The 20,268-nt window shown below is 42.9% G+C and overlaps 1 protein-coding gene across 14 annotated transcripts in view; it reads right to left on the bottom strand.

Moving 5' to 3' along the window:
• The window catches only part of PTPRT (protein tyrosine phosphatase receptor type T), a 1,072,026-nt gene that overhangs the window by 277,927 nt on the left and 773,831 nt on the right, over positions 1-20,268 (bottom strand). The gene's annotated exons all lie outside the window — the stretch shown is intronic.

Raw genomic sequence — 20,268 nt, 5'->3', positions numbered from 1 at the left:
CAGAAAGGTATAGGGGTGTGGAAGTGAAATGTGGAGCTGAAAACAGGGATGCTGATCCAAAGTCTGTAGATAAATCCATAAAACTCTTGAACTTGGGCTTCTACTTGTCTATCCTCACACCTTAGGCAGGAGAAAGAAGTTCCACCTCTGGAGAATCTGAACGTCTTCACTCCCCCAAACATGGCACTTCCAATCAAGTTCTACATTTTACTTTTACTTCTTTATTTTATGTCTTTTAGTTTTCTTCTAGACTTTTAACCATCATTTGTATACACTTTAAATACAGAATTAAAACTGTATTATATGTAATTTTACATGATACCTTTTTTCATTAACATTATATTGTGAACATTTCTTTTACTCATTTAACCAGGAGGAAAATGGTACAACTTCTCCCTTCTGCCTTTTCAACTTGGGAGCTAGATAATCCTTTGTTAATTTTGATAGGTTTTCAAAGGAAACAGAAACACTAACTCAAAAAAGTATCTGCAACCCCCATGTTCATGGCATTACTTACAGTGGCCAAGACATGGAAACAACCTAAATGGCCATCGATGGGTGAATGGATAAAGAAACTGTGGTCTGTCCATACAATGGAATATTATCCATGGATAATGTATATTATCCATGGATAATGGATGGTCCTGGAAGGCATTTAGGCTCAATTAAGTAAGTCAGACAGAGAAAGACAAATACCATATGATCTTACTTATATGTAGAATCTAATAAGCAAACAAACAGACACCAAACTTCTAGAAAAAGAGACCATATTTGTGGCTAGTAGAGGCAGGCAGGTACAGAAGAGGAGGTATTGGAGAAAGGTGGTCAAAAAGTACAAACATACAGGGATGAAATGGACAACATAATGACTCCAGCTAACACTGCTATGTGACATATAGGAAAGTTGTTAAGAAAATAAATCCTAAGAGATCACATTACAAGGAGGATTTTTTGTTCCTTTTATTATATATATGAGAAGATGAATGTTAGCTGAACCTATCGTGGTAATCATTTCACGATATAGTATATGTAAATCAAATCACCACACTGTACACCTTAAACTACAACAGTCATGTATGGCAATTATTTTTCTATAAAAGTGGAGAGAAGAAAATTCGACAGGTTTCCTAATAACCAAAGTTTTTCAAAATATAACATTCCAACTTTTCTTACAAAAAAAAAAGAAAAACACCTTGAAAATTAACTGACCTATTGTATAAATTAAACATTTACTTTGTAAAATAAAAAGTATTCTAAATATCATAAACAATTTACTCTTTATTTTTTACCAGGATTTTATTTCAAATCCTATAGTATTGGGGGGCACCTTGTGGCTCAGTCAGTTAAGTGCCTGACTTCAGCTCAGGTCATGATCTCATGGTTGGGGAGTTCGAGCCATGTGTTGGGCTTTGTGCTAACAGCTCAGAGCCTGGAGACTACATCGGATTCTGTGTCTCCTTCTCTCTCTGCTCCTCCCCTGCTCACACACACTCTGTCTCTGCCTCTCAAAAATAAATAAACATATTTAAAAAAAATAAAAAAGAATGCTACAGTATTTGGAGATATTTGAATTTCCAAAGATAATTAAATTTTGGACTTTTTCACTTCTGAAAAACTATGGAAGAGGCACTGAGAATAGAAGGATAAAAATGAACACTATTGTTAAGCTATGAATGAAAAAACAAAAGGTAAATACAGATTGATATAACTAATAATGTGTCATTTAATGTTTTATTGTTACTGAAAGAAATCGCATTACCTCAAGCAGATTATAGACAGGGTAACCATATTTTCCAGTTTTCCCACAAGAGTCCAGGTTTATGCCCATGCTCCTGCAGTATTTATTTGATCCCCTTCATTCTCAAAGTGCTCCAATTTGGACAATCAATTATATGGTCATTAGAGTAATGAATTCATAAGAAAGCCTCCTGGCACAGACACTTAGTTGTGCACCATCTAAAAGGGGTAACACAGCAGGATACCATGTACATGGTATGTCTTAAAACGGTTACTTGTCACACACAATACATGGCGACTGGATTTTTTTTTCACTGTGGTATAATAAACACACATTTTATTAGCTTCAGGTGTCTAACAATGATTCAGTATTTGCACACACTGTGAAATGATCACCACAATAAGTCTAATTATCATGCATCACTATACAAAGTTATATATTTTTTTCCCTTGTGATGGGAAGTTTTAGGATTTACTCTCTTGGTTAACTTCACTACAATATTGACTACACTCACCATGCTGTACATTACATATCCATGACTTATTTATAATTGGAAATCTTTATTTCTTGACTCTCTTCACTCACTTTGCCCCCTTCCTCTCCAGTAACCATTGTTCTGTTCTCTGGATCTATGAGTTTTGTATTGTTTGCTTTGTTTTCTAGATAAGTGAAATCATACAATATATGTGTTTCTCTGTTAGATTTTTTTTACTTACCATAATTCCCTCAAGGTCCATCCTTGATGCAAATGACAAAATTTAATTCTTTTTTACATACATATACAGTACCACATCTTTATCCATTCACTCATTGATAGACAATTAGGCTGCTTCTATATCTTGGCTATTATAAATAATAATGCAATGAACATAGGGGTGGATATATCTTTTTAAATTAGTATTTTTGTTTTCTCTGGATAAATACTCAGTAGTGGAATTGATGATCAGACAGTTCATTTTCAATTTTTTGAGGAATCTTCATACTGTTTTCCAAAGTGACTACACCAATTTACATTCCCACCAAAAGTTCAAAAAAGTTTTTATTTCTCCATATCTTTGCCAATACTTGTTATTTCTTATCTTTTTTTTTTGATAATAGCCATTGGTAACTCATTGTGATTTTGATTTGCATTTTCCTGATGATTAGTGATGCTGAGCATCTCTTCATGTGCCTGTTGGCCATTTGTATGTCTTCTTTGGAAAAATTTCTACTCAGGTCTTCTGCCCACTTTTTAATCTTGGCTATTGAGTTATAGGAGTTCTTTATGTACTTTGGATATTAACCCCTTATTGGGTATACGATTTGCAAATATTTTCTCCCATTCAGTAGCATGCTTTTTTATTTTGCTGATGTTTTCCTTTGCTATGCAGAAGCATTTTAGTTTGATGTAGTCTCACGTGTTTATTTTTGCCTTTATTCTTGCCAAAAAATCATCTCCAAGACCAATGTCAAGAAGCTTGTCACCTATGTTTTCTTCTAGGAGTTTAATGGCTTCAGGTATTATATTCAAGTCTTTAATCTATTTTGAGTTAAGTTTTGTTGTATGGTATAAGCCATCAGTCTAGTACCATTCATTTGCATGTGGCTTTCCAGTTTTCCCAACACCATTTATTAAAAAGGTGGTCATCTCCTCATTGTATATTTTTGCCTCCTTTATTATAAATTAACTGACCATATAATTGTGGGTTTATTTCTAGGATCTCTGTTCTGTTCTCTTGATCTATGTGCCTGCTTATGTCAGTATCTTACTGTTTTGATTACTATAGCTTTGTAATATGGTTTAAAATCAGGAAGTGTGATACCTCCATATTTGTTTTTCTTTCTCAAGATTGCTTTGGCTATTCAGGGTCTATTATGATTCCATACAAATGTTAATATTATTTCTTCTATTTCTGTGAAAAATGCCATTGGAAATTTGAAGGGATTGGACTGACTCTGAATTGTTTCCAGTAGTATGGGCATTTTAATGATATTAATTCTTCCAATCCATGAGTATGGAATATCTTTCTATTTGTTTGTGTCCTCTTCAATTTCTTCCATCAATGTCCTATTGTTTTCAGTATACAGGCATTTTACCTCCTTGGTTAAATTTATTCCTAGGTATTTTATGCTTTTTGGTGCAACTGCAAATGAAATTGCCTTCTTCATTTCTCTTTCTGATCACAATAGCTTACTTTTAAATACTGACTACAAGTCTTGTTGGTTAGGTGAGAAACGCAATATAAAAGAGAAGAGTCAATCCAAATGGAAAATAAAATGACTCAAGAGGAAATGGGGATGATACAGCAGTAAGCAAAGCCTCTCTCCCATAATCAAAATACTATCTTCAGAAAATTTGAGAAATGATTGCTTCTTTTTTCTTTTAAATATTTTTATTTACTTTTTTTTTATTTTTAGAGAGAGAGAGAGAGAGCGTGAGCTGGTGAGAAGGGCAGAGGGAAAGAGAAACCAACCATGCTCTCACCCTCAGCACAGAGCCTTACACAGGGCTTCATCCCACAACCCTGGCATCATGACTTGAGCTGAAATCAAGAGTCAGATGCTCAACCTACTGAGCCACCCAGGCGCCCCGAGAAACAACTCCTTCTAGAAACAATAAGTGATGATGATATGAGAAAAATAAATTCAGAGAACCATATATAGCTCTTAAAAAATTATAATTGCTGAAATTTTAAACAACTGCTATACAAGGGTTATTTTTCTAGAAAATAGAACGGAAAGACCAAATATATATATATATATATAAAAGAAAAGAAAAGAAAAGAAAAGAAAAGAAAAGAAAAGAAAAGAAAGGAAAATTAGGGGTAAACCTGAAATGACGGGGCTCTGTGAGAAGAAAAACGTATGAATAGCATAATAAAGATATTACTTGAATAAAATAGAATAATTGCATATTCTAGGATGAATTTTGAAAAAAACTGTACAAGACAGGAAGAGTAATGGCAGGTGGTATAGCATAGTGGTTGAGTTCAGACAGTGAAGCCAGACTATTGTGTTCAAATCCTAGATCAACAACATATTAACTGTGTGAACTTGGGCAAGTTATCTCATCTTTCAGTGCTTCAGTTTCCACATTTTAAAATGGGGTTCATGCTATTCTTACCTTAAAGGGTTTGGGTGAGAATTAACTGAGTTAATGTATGTAAAGAACTGAAAATAGTATCTCGTACATAGTAAGCTTTGAGCTAATTATACAATACTATAACAAAAATAGTATACCACTCGGCACTGAAGTGCCCTGCTTTTATAGAATTATAAAATTAGCCATTGTGTATTTATTTAACTAAAAATAGTGGTATAACTACATTGGGAAGCTTGAGGGGAAGTACTAGATGATTTAAAAAAGCCAAATTCTCATTTATAATAATAGGAAGTAAACAGATAATGTCTACAACCAATCATTTTAAAACAGCACATTATATGGGGCGCCTGGGTGGCTCAGTCGGTTAAGCCTCCGATTCTTGATTTCAGCTGAAGTCATGATCTCATGGTTCATGAGTTTGGGCCCCACATTGGGCTCCATGCTGATAGAAAACACAAAGAAACAAAGGCTCCAGCACATTATGTAGTGACAATGCCAATTCCCAGAAGAAGTAAAGAATGACAATGCAGTTGCCTCTGGACACAGGAGTGGGTTTGAAAAGGTGGCTCAGGGGAATGGTCTTCGACTATCTGATTTCCTAACTATGTATACTTGTTACTTTGAGATTATTTTTAATTAAAAAATGAAAAAAGTTAATATATATGAATTGGCTGTCAGTGCCTGGCATATAAGTGTAGGCATTCAATACATTTTAGTCCGATTTTATTCATGTCAGTAATTGAACTGAGAAATTTTTCCTATTTAAAGATGCAATACCAAAAGAAAAAATAAGTACTTTTTTCCCCCTGGGTTATTTATAACAATAAATAACTGGAAATGACCTAAATTTTCAACCATATGGGAATGGCTAAGTATTATGCAAAAATTTGGTAGAGTGCTATAGGCCAAGAACATAAGCTTATTGTTTCATATGGCTATGGGCTGGCTAAAACCTGCCCCCACACAAATACATTGAAAGAGAGAGACATTGTTGGGGGGGGGGTGGGGAGAGGGGGGGAAGAGAGAGAGAGAGAGAGAGAGAGAGAGAGAGAGAGAGAGAGACTGACTCTCTCTCTTATGTGTTTAGACTAGGAAACAGAAACCTGAGAAAACCAAGATGTCTGAACAGAGGAGACAGAGATGCGGTATGTCTTAGGGCAGCTTCCTCTGCCCTTAGAGTCTCTAATCTAGGACTTACAGCTGCTTGGGTCACTAGAGAAGGGGAATTACTTCCAAACCTCAAAAAGTTTCTTTGTGAGCTCTCGCCTTTTATGCTTAGAATTCACATCACTATTCAGGAGGGATGCATGCTAACAATCGATGCCCTTACTAGCAATTATTACAGACACTTAGGAGCCCCCTCCCTCATTCTAAAGTCAGACTCAGCATTAGCAAAGTCATGACTCACCTGGAATTCATTCTCAGTAGCGGCTCAGCCTTCAGCTCCACAATGTTCAGAAAACCCATTTATTAGCAAACTATTGATGAAACTAGGTGACAACAATGAAAAAGATGGACAACACAGTGCATGTGAGTCCCCATCTGAACCTAGAGACAAGGCCTATAGCTCTCAAAAATGCTACAGGCTGGGCAAGCCAGCTTTCTGGATCTTTATTTTCTTACCTGAGAAATGGGGTGAATTTTTCCTGCTTCAGTCTGATGCTCTGAATATCAAGTGAAATGTTGCTTGGGAAGTCACTAATCACCAGTTCTGATCCAGAGTAGGAGCTCAACAAAGCTCAGCTAGATGTGACATTGGCAGTCTGTGACTTGCTCTTTAGAACGGGGCTTCTCAAACTTTAGCATGCACCAGAATCTCCCAGAGACCTTGTTAAAACCCAGACTGCTCTACTCCCAGAGTTCCTGATTCAGTAGGTCAGGAGGCAGGGCCTGAACATCTGCATTTCTAACAGATTCCCAGATAATAGCACTGGTCCAGGACACAGCACAAAAATCACCCAAACCAACTGAGATAAAGGTTGAGGCTTTGGAGAGAGAAGAAAAAGGCAGGTGGAACAAGTTTTTCTATGGGTTCCTAACCTGTCCTTTGTCCTAATGCCCACTAGGTAGAACCTTGATTCGGCATCTTTACCAGTTCCGCCTCCTTCCAAAGCTCCCTTCCAAGGTTCTCCCACCAAACCAAACCTCCCTTGTCAACTTCTTGTACTGAAAGATGACAACCCCATCCCATCTGCCTGCAGCCTACGTGCTGATGCAAGAGGCCACCTTTTTAGGTTCCAAGAAATTATGCATTCGTTATGGAGGAAATTAACACCTCAAAGCAAACTATAATTAGGAATTCTTCAATTCAGTTTATGCTTTTTCAATTAGGCACTCTATAATTTTAATCATGGGAGCATTAACATGTTTCTGTAATTTATATACCTGTGGTATAATTAAGCCTGGGAAACACATTGCTCTAAACCTGAATAGAAGTGATTGTTTCCCTTCACACTTGCAGTATTACAGGTCCCTAATGGAGAGATGATGCCAGTTTCAAAGGAACCATTTCTGAGTTGCTGAGGCCAATGAGAGAACTCTTGGCTTTGGTAATGTGAAGGCTGCTGTGGACCATGTGATGTCTTTGAACATCTGGCTCATGTGTAGACATCTGCATCCCAAAGCTACAACTCCTATTGTGACTTTCAAAACGTTCCCGCCATTGGAAACTGCTTTGGACAACTATTCTTGGAAACTAATTTCAATTAAGCAGGAACAGGGTGTCCTGGCAGGGGGGATGTTATCTGAGAGCCGTGGGAAGCAGATGGCTTAGAATTGAAGAAACTGAACAATAGGCTAAAACTTAGCCTGGATTGGGACCAAACTCCTTTTTGTACAGTGATTCCTCTTCCCACTTCTCTAGTTCTGCTCCTCTCATAATTTCTGCTCTGCCTTTTAGCTACAAAGCAGGGCCTGAATCCTGTGTGCAAGGTAGTTCTCTTGGGATTCTGAGCAGTTCTGCAAATTCAAGGAATTCAGAGGCACACTCAAAGTTTTTGTGCTTATTCAGACTGAACCTCTGAACTTTCTGAAGGTTAAAAACGTTCATTTTTTTCTCTTCTTCCTGCTCTCCCCACAATAGCAAATTCAGATTTGCTGACTGCAATAAAAGGAAAAAGAACATAATCAAAACTGGCCCGGGGGGACAATGCATACAGATTCCAACCCAGCTGAGTGACGCGCCCATATTGCTGTAACATTTTGGCATTCAATATATTTTGTCTGATCTAAGAAAATATGCAACTTTTTATAGAGTGAAAGTTGGAAATGGATTTGTTTCTCCCAGGCTGCTGGAGCCTTCCACAAAAGAATACAGATTTGTTCAGATCCTGACATTCCATCTCACCAAACATCCATCTTCTACCTAAGCCCCGTATCTGCACAGAAGTGGTATCTTCAGATGTGCTATCAGCATGTAACAACACAACATGAATTCTTTCACACGCCATTGTTGTCATTGCAGGAAAACAGGGGTGTGTTTTTGGCCCCCAATGGACCTTACAAAGAGAAGTAAGCTGGCAGAGATCCTAGTTTGACTAAAATTCATTATCTTCATGCTGAAACATACACCAAAACAGACACAAGTTCCAAAAGCTGTAAAGCCAACAGGGGCAACCTCACAGTAAAACATAAAACAATTACTTCCCCATGTCAGAAGAACAAGTAAGCATCGGTGCCACAGAAGAGAATACTTCCCTAAGAGCTCCTCTCCCCATATGGGAGTCCAGCTGTAAGCTAACCCAGTGGTGCTGGAGTTGTGGTTAAAGACCAGCATGACCATCATCTGGGAGCTTGTGCAAATACAGATTCTCAGGTCTGGTGCTGTTATCCCTGGGGATGGGCAAAAATCTACATTTTTACTAGCCCCCTAGGGGATTCTAATAGCCACTGTGATTTGATAACCCTGGGGTTAAATCATTTCCCAGATGCAGAGTGATGCAGTGGAGCTTGGGGAGCCTAGTTCAGTAGGTCAGGGTCTCAGCAGTAATGGGACCAGTCACAGGTCCCATTCTGGCTCTGGGGTCTTACACATTATGCCTGTGTCTAAGTCCCCATTAACAGCCCCTTAGAAGCCATATACAGAGCTTGACCTCTTTTTACCAGCCCCCTGAGGGCCTAGAGCCCTGCAGTAAAAACAGAATTTTCTGTGATGATGGAAATGCCGTTCAATATGGTAGTCACTAGCCACATATGGTTATTGTACTTGAAATGGGGACAATGTAATTAATGAAATGAAGTTTTAATTTAATTCATATTAATTTAAATTTAAATAGCCCCCATGGAGTCGTGGCTTCAGTACTGGACAGAGTAGGTTTAAAATCTTGCCCATGAATCCTTGTGTTATCGGTGCTACTATACCTCCTGCCCTGACCAGGAACACTTATTTTATACATTTATAATCTTTAGAAATTGCTTAGGGAACCTACATCCAAGTGGAAATGCACCAGTTAAACAGCAAATTGCAAGCAGTTATAGCCAGGCAAGAAAATGATGGGTTGCGTTGTGAAAGGGGGTGAGTACAAATTTCTTCTGCCTCATGGCAGAGACTCTAACCTTTAAGTTGTGCTTGTCCTACCAAAAAGCCAGGGCTTTCAAGATCACCTCCCTCAAGGCTGCTGAGAGGAGGCAACTCTCTGAGCAGCCACAGGCAGCTGGAGTGAGCATTGTGCAGAATGCTTTTTGGATGAGAGTAAACCTCCTTGGAATCTAACATGGCACAGATCCGTGTACCAGCTCAGAAGAACATCAATAGATTAGGCTATAGAAATGCACTTGATGGAGGCTGACTTGAAAGTCTGACCTTTGGGCAGTTGCAGACAGAAAGACTAAGAACCATCAGTTACAGCTGTGCAAGATCTGAGACAAAGCAGTGATGCAAGCTGTCACGGGGCCCAGAACACTGTGAGAAATACAAGTCAGCAGAATAAAAGTTGGAGTAAAACTGAAACTCAGGAGAAGGCACCCTGTAGAATCCCTGTTGCTCTTGCAAAGGGTTTCACCACCTCCCCGGGGTTGGGAGGATTAGCATGGTAAGGATTACATCTCCTTAGACAGGCTGCTCATGATAAGCCTGGCCTCTTTGGTCCTTGAATTACTTGGCTTCAATGATGTTTACCTTCAACCCATTACCATTCTTCCACTACCACTACCAACATGGTAACTCCTGGAGGCACATTATTCAATTGCGGGGTTCCATTACTAAAACCTTATCTTTGATCATTTATTCTCTGAATGCCACTTTGTCTGCCCAGCCTCTCCCAACCTTGTACCCTCTGCACAGATTCCTCAACAGCATTGGGGTCACCTGGCCCTCAATATCTCTGTTATCTGCACAGCTAGCTCCATGGGCTTTTCAAATCAAGCCTGGACCATATGGCCCATTTTAAGCACTTTTGTTGGTATCATCATCTTCCTTTTCCTATGGTCCTTGATCAAGGTATGAGTCTCTCTTCTTTTCTACTGTAAGAGCTGCTAGGAGCTCTTAGAGAATTCTGAACAACAAAATTTCAACCATCTCCTGTTTAAAGCAGAAACAGAAACAAAAACAATTAACAACAACCTTCTTTGGTTTTCATGTTTTAACTCTGCCCTGGTTTTTCTTCTACTTCTATGGCCAGCCCTTCTCCATCTCCTGTGTTGTTCCTTGACAGAGTTTCATAGAGCTGTCTTCTTCGTCTCTTCCTGTAGATCCTCTCCCTGGATAAGGTCACCTGCTCCTCCCATGCTTCAAATACCACTTGAATGTTAATGGTTCTCAAATCTAAAACCCCTGATCTCATGCCTCTACAGCTCTCCAGCCTTCTGGAATTTAAATAGTCCCTATGGTAGGAGGTGAACATGACAACCACACTGTCTCTTTTCCCTCATGCCAGTGACAGTCTGTTTCCATCTCTCCAGATGGCAGACGGTCCAAAATAGAACACTCTTTCGTTCTTCATGTTCCAGCAACTGCTCCTCCTGCTCCATTTAAAATATTCTTTCTGAAACACCTGTTTTTCCTCCTTGGTTTGAACCTAAGGAATAAAATCCAGAATCCATCAACACCAGAACCAATTCTTGGTAAGTTGGGTCACTGGGTTTTTTGGGGGGTCGATAAAGGGAAACCTGCAATACAATTAGGGTGAGCTGAAGTGAATGCAAACTCACCTACATTATCTGGGGCCCACCTTTCGTCCATTTTGTTCTCCTGGGTGGTCTTCCTGATTGCACTCTGTGCCATACTCAACAGACTGATTCTCTCTTTGGGAAGTTTCACTCGTGGTTACATGTCCCTCTAATCACAGTTACACATGCCCTTAGTCGTCATATTTAGAGTAAGGGGCAGCCCCACTGGGAACAGCTCTGCAGTAGTATTTATCCCACTATGCCTCATTTCTGGTTGTTTCTTTTTGTATCTGGCTCCTCCTCTTCCCCAGTTGGTGTGATGAAATCCCGGCCAGCGTGTAGACTTGGCAACAAATCGTATTACTTTCAGAGCTAAATCTCACAGTCTATGTGGGAGTGCCTCTTGCCCATCCCTCCACCAAAGTGGGACACATAGCACTCCTCATCTTCAGGCCCCAGCAAAGGTATCCCAGAGAGTGGGGAGCTAAGTGAAATAAATGATGTTTCAAGAAAGAGTATCCAGTATAACTGTCATTTCTCATCCCTCCCAAAGTGGACATGGACTCAGAAACACCTCAGGCTACCTGCTAATAACTCCTCAAAATTTTCATTTTTCCTTCTTAACTGGACACCTTTTGTGCTCCTATCTTAGAATCAAATGGTAACGATGCCAATTTTGGTCACTGCACCTCCAAGGGATCAGCAAAAGCCTTCTGTGATTGTGTCTCATACTCCCCATCTGGGCTCCACAGTTACTAAAGGAATCCTGGAAGAAACTTGGCAATTTTTCCTTTTCTTTCCAATGAAGTTTTTTCTTTCTTTAAGAGTTGACTGGATCTTTGGGGCGCCTGCGTGGCTCAGTCGGTTAAGTATTGGACTTCGGCTCAGGTCATGATCTCATGGTTTGTGGGTTCAAGCCCTGCGTTGGGCTCTGTGCTGACAGCTCGGGGCCTGGAGCCTGCTTTGGATTCTGGGTGTCCCTCGCTCTCTGCCCCTCCCCAACTCATGCTCTGTCTCTCAAAAATGAATAAACATTAAAAAAAACTTAAAGAGTTGACTGCCTCTCCAATTTGTACTGCAGCTAGTCACTGTGCATTTCAAAGCCACCGTCTTAACTATCTGTACCTGTCAAATGCAAAGGATTGGGGTTCCTCATCAGGAGTGAAAAGAACTTACAGTTGTGTTAGAGACCATTCACCATGTTCTTCTGTCTCCCTGTACTCAGACTGTCATACTGTTGGCCTTCCAAACCAGAGCTGACCCCCTGTGTACTAGGCCTTAAGCATCCCATGAAAGCAGGTCACAAGTCCTACCTGACTTTGAAGGACATCCCTCAGAGCTCCCCAGGGAGCTCTCCTGGACCACACAACCTGTCCTTGCGTAGCTGGTTGCTAATCCCCAGTTAGGTGCCCAGGCCATGTTCACCACCAATGGTCTCTCCTGGATAATGTGTCCTTGCAGACTCTTGCTGCCCTCAGTGCTCCTTGGCTCAGAGAAGGGCTCCATCCTCCAATCCACGAATAGGCCAAAATGTGGGAGTCACCCTGGACAATGTCTTTTCTTCCCCACCGACCTGCCTGCTCCTTAGAGAGAAGTCATCATCAAAGCTGCTGCCTAGTCAGCTCAAGGCCCTCTCTCTACCTCCACCACCACTAGACCCTGGGTGAATGTCCTTTCTCACCTGGATACCAATGTTCTGGCCCTTTCCCATCAAGCCTCATCAGGTGTCACTCTCCTTCGCATTTCCTGACCACTGCTGTCCTCCTGGCCTCGTTTTAGTCTTTCTAACTTCATCTCCTGCCTGGTCTGATTCCCTTTTAGGGGGAAAAAAAAAACACCAGTAAGGTTTGCATTGTTGAAATGGCTCCCACTGTGGGCAAGCAGGGCTGAATCCTAATGGAGGTGTGTGGGGAACCATGTGGCACACACCTCCTCCAAAGGACAGGAGGCGGGGCACTGCTGGACTGCTGTCTCCTGTTGGCATTAAATTCCATGTTTGTTTGTTTGTTTTTAAGTTTATTCATTTTGAGAGACAGAGAGAACAGAGGAGGGGCAGAGATAAAGGGAGAGAGAGAATCCTAGGCAGGTTCCATGCTGTCAGCGTGGAGCCCTTGTGGGGCTCAAACTCACGAACTGTGAGATCATGACCTGAGCCCAAACCAAGAGTCGGACACTTAACAGACTGAGCCACCCAGGTGTCCCAAATCCCGTGTGTCTGAGCTGTACCTGCCTGCTCAGACCAAACAAGGTCTGTGGGGTTTTGGAGAAAGCACAAAAGCAGAGATGAGAAAAGGAGGGGGTGCTGGTGTTAGAGGAGGGATCCTGTAACTTAGTACACAGGGAACAGGCCAGCTCAGCCACAGCTGACATCAGAGGTGGGGTGGGGAGGTAGCACCAACCTAGTCAGAACCAGCGGCCACGGCTAACAGTCTGTGTTGTCAATGAGTGTCTGTGGCACCACATGAACAGCGCTGTCTCTGCCATTAGGCTATCAGCCTCACGTGGGACCATGTGCTCATTTCCGGATCTCCAGGGCTACACAATGTCTGGCACGTGGTTGTTTGCTCCGATTCCAGTTAGGTATTTACTGACTGACTTAATAAATTGTGAACGGATAAACCTGGCTCACCTACTGGGATCTGCTCCCACCTTTCCTGCTTGGTTTTGATTTCAGGTACCTACTCTGGTTCCCCATATTTATAAGATCTCACTTCAGGAAGCTCACATGGGTCCCCATGATCATTCCTGATGATGCTTTGGATCTGATTTACTTCGATTTCACAACACATATGGGCATCTCCTCCAAGCCGAGGGCACTGCTCTCAGCCCTTGATTTGCTGGCCTTTAAGCAGTTGAGGTACCCTAACCCTGTCTGTTTCATTTAGTATTTCTGAAAATGTGCTGAAATTTGAGGATCTGTTTTTAAGGCATATTGTTTTGAGGATTTTGTGACACTCTTGGAGATAACTGTATGTTTCCTTATGAGCCACACCCTTGTCAGCACCCTGCATGCAGATCTTCCCTGGTGTCAGAGCAGCAAAGGATGAATAGTCATAAGCTTACAGCAGGGCTCAGAGAATCACCTCTCCCATGGCTACTAGGGGAGGGAGCCACTCTTGGTCTCAACGGCTTGGCCAACCCAAGGAGGAAGTTGAACAAGTGTGCATTTGACACACTTTACCTCCTTTGATCTTCACAACAATCTGTGACGTGGGTACTTCCAATTTTTCTAACAAGCAGCTCTGAGATCAGAGGAGTTAAGTAACTGGCTCAAGGCCACTCATGAGTCAACTGCATGAGGCTGAGTATGACTGCAGAAGGCTTTGATTTTCTGGCGTATCCCACTGGGAAGTTAGCTACGGCAGGAGGACACTAAGATGTCACGGGCTGGTAGAGATTGAAACGACAAGTCCCTGACCGGGGACTGGCCAGGGCAGAGTGGGGGCCCCCAGGGGAGCCAATGTATCCTGCTGCACGGTGGGGAATGGCCCCAGGTGTAGCAGATTTGAACTGCACATTGGACAGGTAGAGAATGCCATGCTCGGCACAGAGAATGGCATAGACAAGGGCTGGAATGCTTACGGGAGAGCCAAGAGCTGCCAAATGTTCCCCATACTTCTCAGGACAAAGTCCAAACCCAAAACAATGATTCTTTACCGCGCCCCAGCCTGTTCCTTTGCCTCCCTTCTCCCCTCTGCCCAAGTGTGCTGAGGTCCCTGCCGCCTCTGAACACACCGTGCACCTTCTCTGCCTTGGCTCCTGTGTATGCTGCTCCCCCCTCCTTCACTAAGCAAATTCCCCGCAAGCTGGCAGGTCTCAGGTCAGGCAACACTGTCTCCAGGAAGCCCTCTCTGCACCTGAGCCCATCAGCTAATGATGGGTGCCTCTGCCCTGAACCCTCATAGAAACCTCTGACCAAGCATTTTTTTTTTTTAGTTTTTCTGATTATCTTCCCGACAGAACTGCATTGTCCCAAATGGTAGCCGCGAGCTATGAATGACCCTGAAATTCTTTAAATTTAAATTAATTTAAGAAATAAACAAATTCAGTTCCTCAGTTACAGTGGTCATATTTCAAGTGCTCAATGATAGCCACATGTGGTTGGTGGCGACGACTGGACAGCACAGAGACTGGACATTTCCATCAGGGCAGAAAGTCAATGGGGCAGTAGCACTCTTCCAGATTTAGAAGCTGAAGGCAAGGCCTATGAAGGGTACCTCCAGTCCCAGCACCTGACATCTACCAGGTGCGCAAAACAGACGTGCGGAGTCACCTACTTACTTGTGTTTTGAGCACCTACTACATGCCGGACACTGTCCCAGGGAAAGGGAATCCATCAGTGTCAAGCCTTGGGTTTCCTGGGGCTCACAGTCTAGGGAGGGGAGGGCAAGAAACAAAACCAAAGGAAACATACTGGCAAGTGCATAACACAATTAAAGAAAGAATTATGAAGGAAGCCCCCTGGGCCCTGTTGAGTAAAAACTGGTAACGGGGCGGAGTGAAAGGGAATAAAACTAGAAAGGAAGGTTGCAGCCAGATTCTGATGGACCTGGCGTTCCATGTTAACAAGCTTGAACTCAACATAGTGGAAAGCCAATGAATGACCCATTTAAGAATTTTAAGGAAATCATGAGAATCTACCCCCCAAAACCAAGAGCACACTGTATATACACTGTATGTATCTAACTTGACAATAAATTATACATATAAATTATATAAGAAGAATTTTAAGGGACACTCCAACAGCTCAGTGGAGGATGGACTGAAGGAAGAAAAATTGATGGGAGGCAAACCAGCAAGACCACCCGGGCAGGACAGGTGAAGCGTGGCAGAGGGGCAGAAGCAGCAGCTAATCCCGAAGTGATTCTAGACTGCACTGGACAGGTCCCTGTGACTGATGGGAGGGGAAGGAACACAGGGGAACGTCCCTGAAGAAGCCAACTGGGGCTCTGGGGCAGGATCTGCTACAGAATCTGGGGCTCTGCTTCAGGGACTGCATTTTGGGTGATAAATTCACGGCCAAGTTACTTTCTTATGAAGGTTACTACAGATACATCAGCGTGACAGGTGGGGCGTGGGGGAAGAAGGTTTGGCGGGTTCGAGTTGGAGCTGAATATTAGATTCTAGTCACTATTTGATTGATCTTTTAAGCAATTCTGGGATTCTGTCACTTAAAAACCAATAAATCTTTGAAGGCCTGAGGAAAGCAATGCAAAAGCAATAAATCTCCATTGTGGAGTATGAGAAAAATAGGCCAAGCTTCCGAGGTGGTTTGGATGGAGGGATGGGGGTGCAGGAGCCCCACACGACAATCTGCCCTTCTCCCCCTCGCCTCCCTGTGTGCCCAGTTCTACCAGGCAGAGTAGATTAGACCCATGGGGCTCCCCAGGGGCAGCAAGCAGCCAAGCAGGAGCTGGGGTCTGGCTAAGCCAGGACCAGAACGCTGCTGGCAGACGGAGGAAGAAAGCTACTTGGGTGGGGCCTGCAGCTGAGGCCCAGGGGTGAGGCTGCTGGAGAATGGGCTGCTCCACCCAGAGATGTGGGGTCCCGTTATGGGCTGGGCCTGCATAGTCCAGGGTTGGAGGTCCCCTGGGAAGGCATCTTGCCTGCCCCGGATTCTCTAGTTACTGGAAGCTCACTCCACAACAGCCCCACCGAAAAGTTACTGAGTCATCACTCAGCATCCCAGACACGGGGAACCCAGAACTTCTTGAGGGAGCAACGAACTCAGAAGCAGGAAGCAAGGTCCACACACAGACTTTGTGCAGAATGAGCTCCATGACCTTGGACCATTCAGTATCTTAGACTTCAGCTCCCTCCTGTGATACAGAGATGGTATGTCCCACCCAGCTCACTGAGTAATGATCACATGATACAGTGAAATTAAAGGAGCATTCAACTATAAAGTAGGAGTCCAGGCATCCGTGACCCAATCTATCTAGTGAGCTCATTGTGCCCTGTGGTTAGAGAGGAGCCTTCACTGTCTTCTCTATGCCCCCATGTCCCCCACCTGCGGGACTCTTCACTGGCCCGCTTGCCAGGGGTGTGCTCATCTCTCTGGACAGTGCAGTTCTTCCATCAATATACTGTCCCCACAGGCTTCAAAGCATCTTGTTTTGCCACTTTCAGCTCAGTATTGTGTCTGCTCACCTGCTTGATGCCCCACCCCCCTTCCTGTTCACATGCACACTTGTCGAAAGTTAAGGCTCAAGAGGACAGGTGTGTATCTACCTTGTTTCCTGCTTAGCTCAGTTCCTGGGACATCTCAAGGGCTCAATAAATATGTGTTGAATGATATAATGGTCCACTGCCTCCCAGATGGGCATCCTAGTGCCTAGAGTTCAAGGTGAATGAGGGCTAAGGTAACTGAAATCTACTGGGATATTGCCACTACTGTCACTGCAGTTGACCTGGAAGTCATACTAACTGGCACTGGTTAATCTCCTTCCCTTCTTGGCAAATGCCCAAGCAACAGTCTGAAAATAATCCCAGAAACTGAGCCTATACCCACTCTCAATGATCCAGAGCCTTGGGAAGAAAAGCAGTCAGACATTTACAGACACCAAGCATTGCCCCTTTGAGCAGTGACATTTAATTTTTTTTTTTTTCCCAATGGAAATGTCACCAAAGTATGTCACGCACAACTTTCTCCTCGGGAGGTTGTGAGAAATGAGTGTTGGCTTAGGGTCAGCTGAACTGAGTTTAAGTTCTGTCTGTACCCCTTGCTTGTTTTGTGGCCTGAGTCAACTTACTTGGTTTCTATTTATCTCAGTTTCCATATCTGCAAAATGGGGGAGACGATTATCACAACGTTGTGAGGATACAGATAATTTATGTACAGGGACAGACATGCAGCAAGGGCTTACTTGTTAAATGGAAACCAGCAGCCTCTTTTAACTTGAAGACACAGAACCTAATGCTACATTTTTAGTTGAACCAGAACAGCTAATGAACACCCATGGCTGTGAGGGGCTACAGCACGTATGCCTCCCTGTTTGCTGAATCTCTGTGTCTGTTTTGTAGACCTGCCCTGTTTTTCTGCTGCTACTCACTGTCATTTCTCACTGCTACTGGGGCATTTCCATTCCCACCTCCTAATTTACTACAGTCTTAGGATGTATGAGCTTATTACAAAGATGTGCAAACTAAGAGCATGTAGGCTCAGAGGGAAAGTGTAAGGGGCACCTCTTTGGGGGCACTGGGAAAGCTTCCCAGAAAAAAATAGTTTGGGCTGCTCAGAGGACCCCTTTTGGGAAGGGCTGGATGTAAATCTCATCTTTATCACTTGCTGACTATGTGAGCATGAACTTTAGTTTCCTCACTTCTAACAGGGATGTAATAATTCTAATAGGTTAGTCAAGGTTAAACTCTTGGAACGTAACAGTTGCTTACTTGCAATCCCACCCAGCAGCCAGTTGCCCAATAAAACATGGTGATAATTACTCCCATCTGTGTTCAGCTGGCTTCAATGAGTTTTCAGGGGTTCACAGACATATAATCTGATTCATCTTGAGGATGGGACCCTGAATCCTCTGTAGAAGAATTAACTTTATCCTGCCACTGGGCAAAACCAAGATTGCTTCTTTCTCAGTAAAATTTTTTTCTTTAAAAAGAAGTTTTTCTGAGACTTTGTGCCGGAAAGTAGTTAGGGGCTCCTAAGTAAAAAGCTACAGTCCTTCCTTCCCCATCATGGAATTAGGGTCTCAAAAGGCTTTGGAAATTTGAACAGGAAGGCAGTGGAGAACGCCGTGACCCTACAGAGAGGGTAGATTGTCAAACACTGTTTTGAAAGAACCTCCAAGTGCCACAGAGAAGAAGCAAAGCTAACAAATAACTCTCGAAGGTCTGCTCTGCTTTGGGTACTTCCGTATTTTGTGCTAAGCCTCTGCGAAATAGCTACCATCCATGCTTTCCAGATAAGGAAAACTGAGAGTCAGGGGGATTAAGTAACTCGCCCAAAGTCACACAGTAGTGTCAGAGCGGGATTTCAATCTACTGCTGGTCCGCTGCCACCAAAGTCAGGATGGAGAGGTCCATCGCCCCACCCAGCAGCCAGCACACTACAGTGAGCTACATGGAATCTGCACGTGCCGGAAAGCCACAGTGGGATTGCAAGTGATGAAGTCCCCTTGCTGATTTGTAGCCTTGCAGTAATGAAAGGGAGTACCTGGGTCCGCAATATAAAGGTCGTGGGCTTTTGGTCAGATCTGACCTATGCACCTGGGTCAGCAGCTAACTTGCTGTGTAAAGCGGGGCAAGCTGTTGCTTTTTTCTGGACCATACTTTCATCATCTGAGAAGCTTTCTAAGATTTTGAAGTGGTGACTGATGCTGCTGTATGAGAGGTAAGAGCTGGGAAAGGGAGCGAGGCACTGGTGGCCTGAACGGAACACATGATTTGGCACCTGTAGGCCCTGCACTCAAGTTCAGCTTTCCTACTTTTTTGTGTGCCCTTGGGCACTTCTGAGCCTCAATTTCTTCATGTGAAAATGAGGACCATCACTTAGAGAATGTGTAAGAGAGTGAAATCTATGTACAGAGAGAATCAAATGAAAATGTTGCATGAGAGTAACAGGAAGAAAAGTAGTAACTCAAGTAATTATTCATATGACATAAGAGCCACCACCTGTTTTGGCTCATCACAGGTAGGACAGTCCTGGAACATATGTGGAGAACATAGTTCTCCTATGTGGAGAACATAAGGTGAGAGTTCTATAGCCAGGTGCTCCATAAACACCACACACACCCACTGCAAGGCCTGAAGGATTCACCTGACTTAGGGTAGAACACAGTCCAAAATCTTTAGAAGAGATGAGAACTTCCAAATTGCTGCAGTTGATTTCATTTGCTCCGCCACCTACAATTTCTGGGTAGAGCTGGATCCGGTTTGGAAAACAGATAACTAGACCATCTCAGTTGCCTCCATCCTGGCTGGTCTCCCAGTCTCTGGTGTCACAAGAGTGATATTGCATGTGGCTATCCAGTGGCTTCCTGTGACCCCTCAAACAAACTGGAGATTCTCAAACATGGCCCCCATTCTCACCCGACCACTCCTGCCTTGACCTTTATGCTAAAGTAAATTCCAGAGCCTTGGATTAACTACTACCCATGCATCAGGCTGCTTCTCTCCTTCATGCCTTCCTAATGCTCGACCCTCTTACTGCCTTGGCAACATCTTATATCACATTTAAGAGACAGCTCGGTGTCACCTGAGAATGTCAGCTGGGAATTTCTTCTCTATAAGCATACACTGTATTGCAATTATGTTTTCATGTTTCTTGTTTCCCAACTGAAGTTTAACTTTCCTTAGGAAATGACTTATTCACAGCTAGTTTGCTACTGTC

Source organism: Prionailurus bengalensis, chromosome A3 (assembly GCF_016509475.1).
Source record: "Prionailurus bengalensis isolate Pbe53 chromosome A3, Fcat_Pben_1.1_paternal_pri, whole genome shotgun sequence".
In the NCBI taxonomy this organism is placed as follows: Eukaryota; Metazoa; Chordata; class Mammalia; order Carnivora; family Felidae; genus Prionailurus; species Prionailurus bengalensis.
This window is presented reverse-complemented; position numbering and strand designations above follow the sequence as displayed.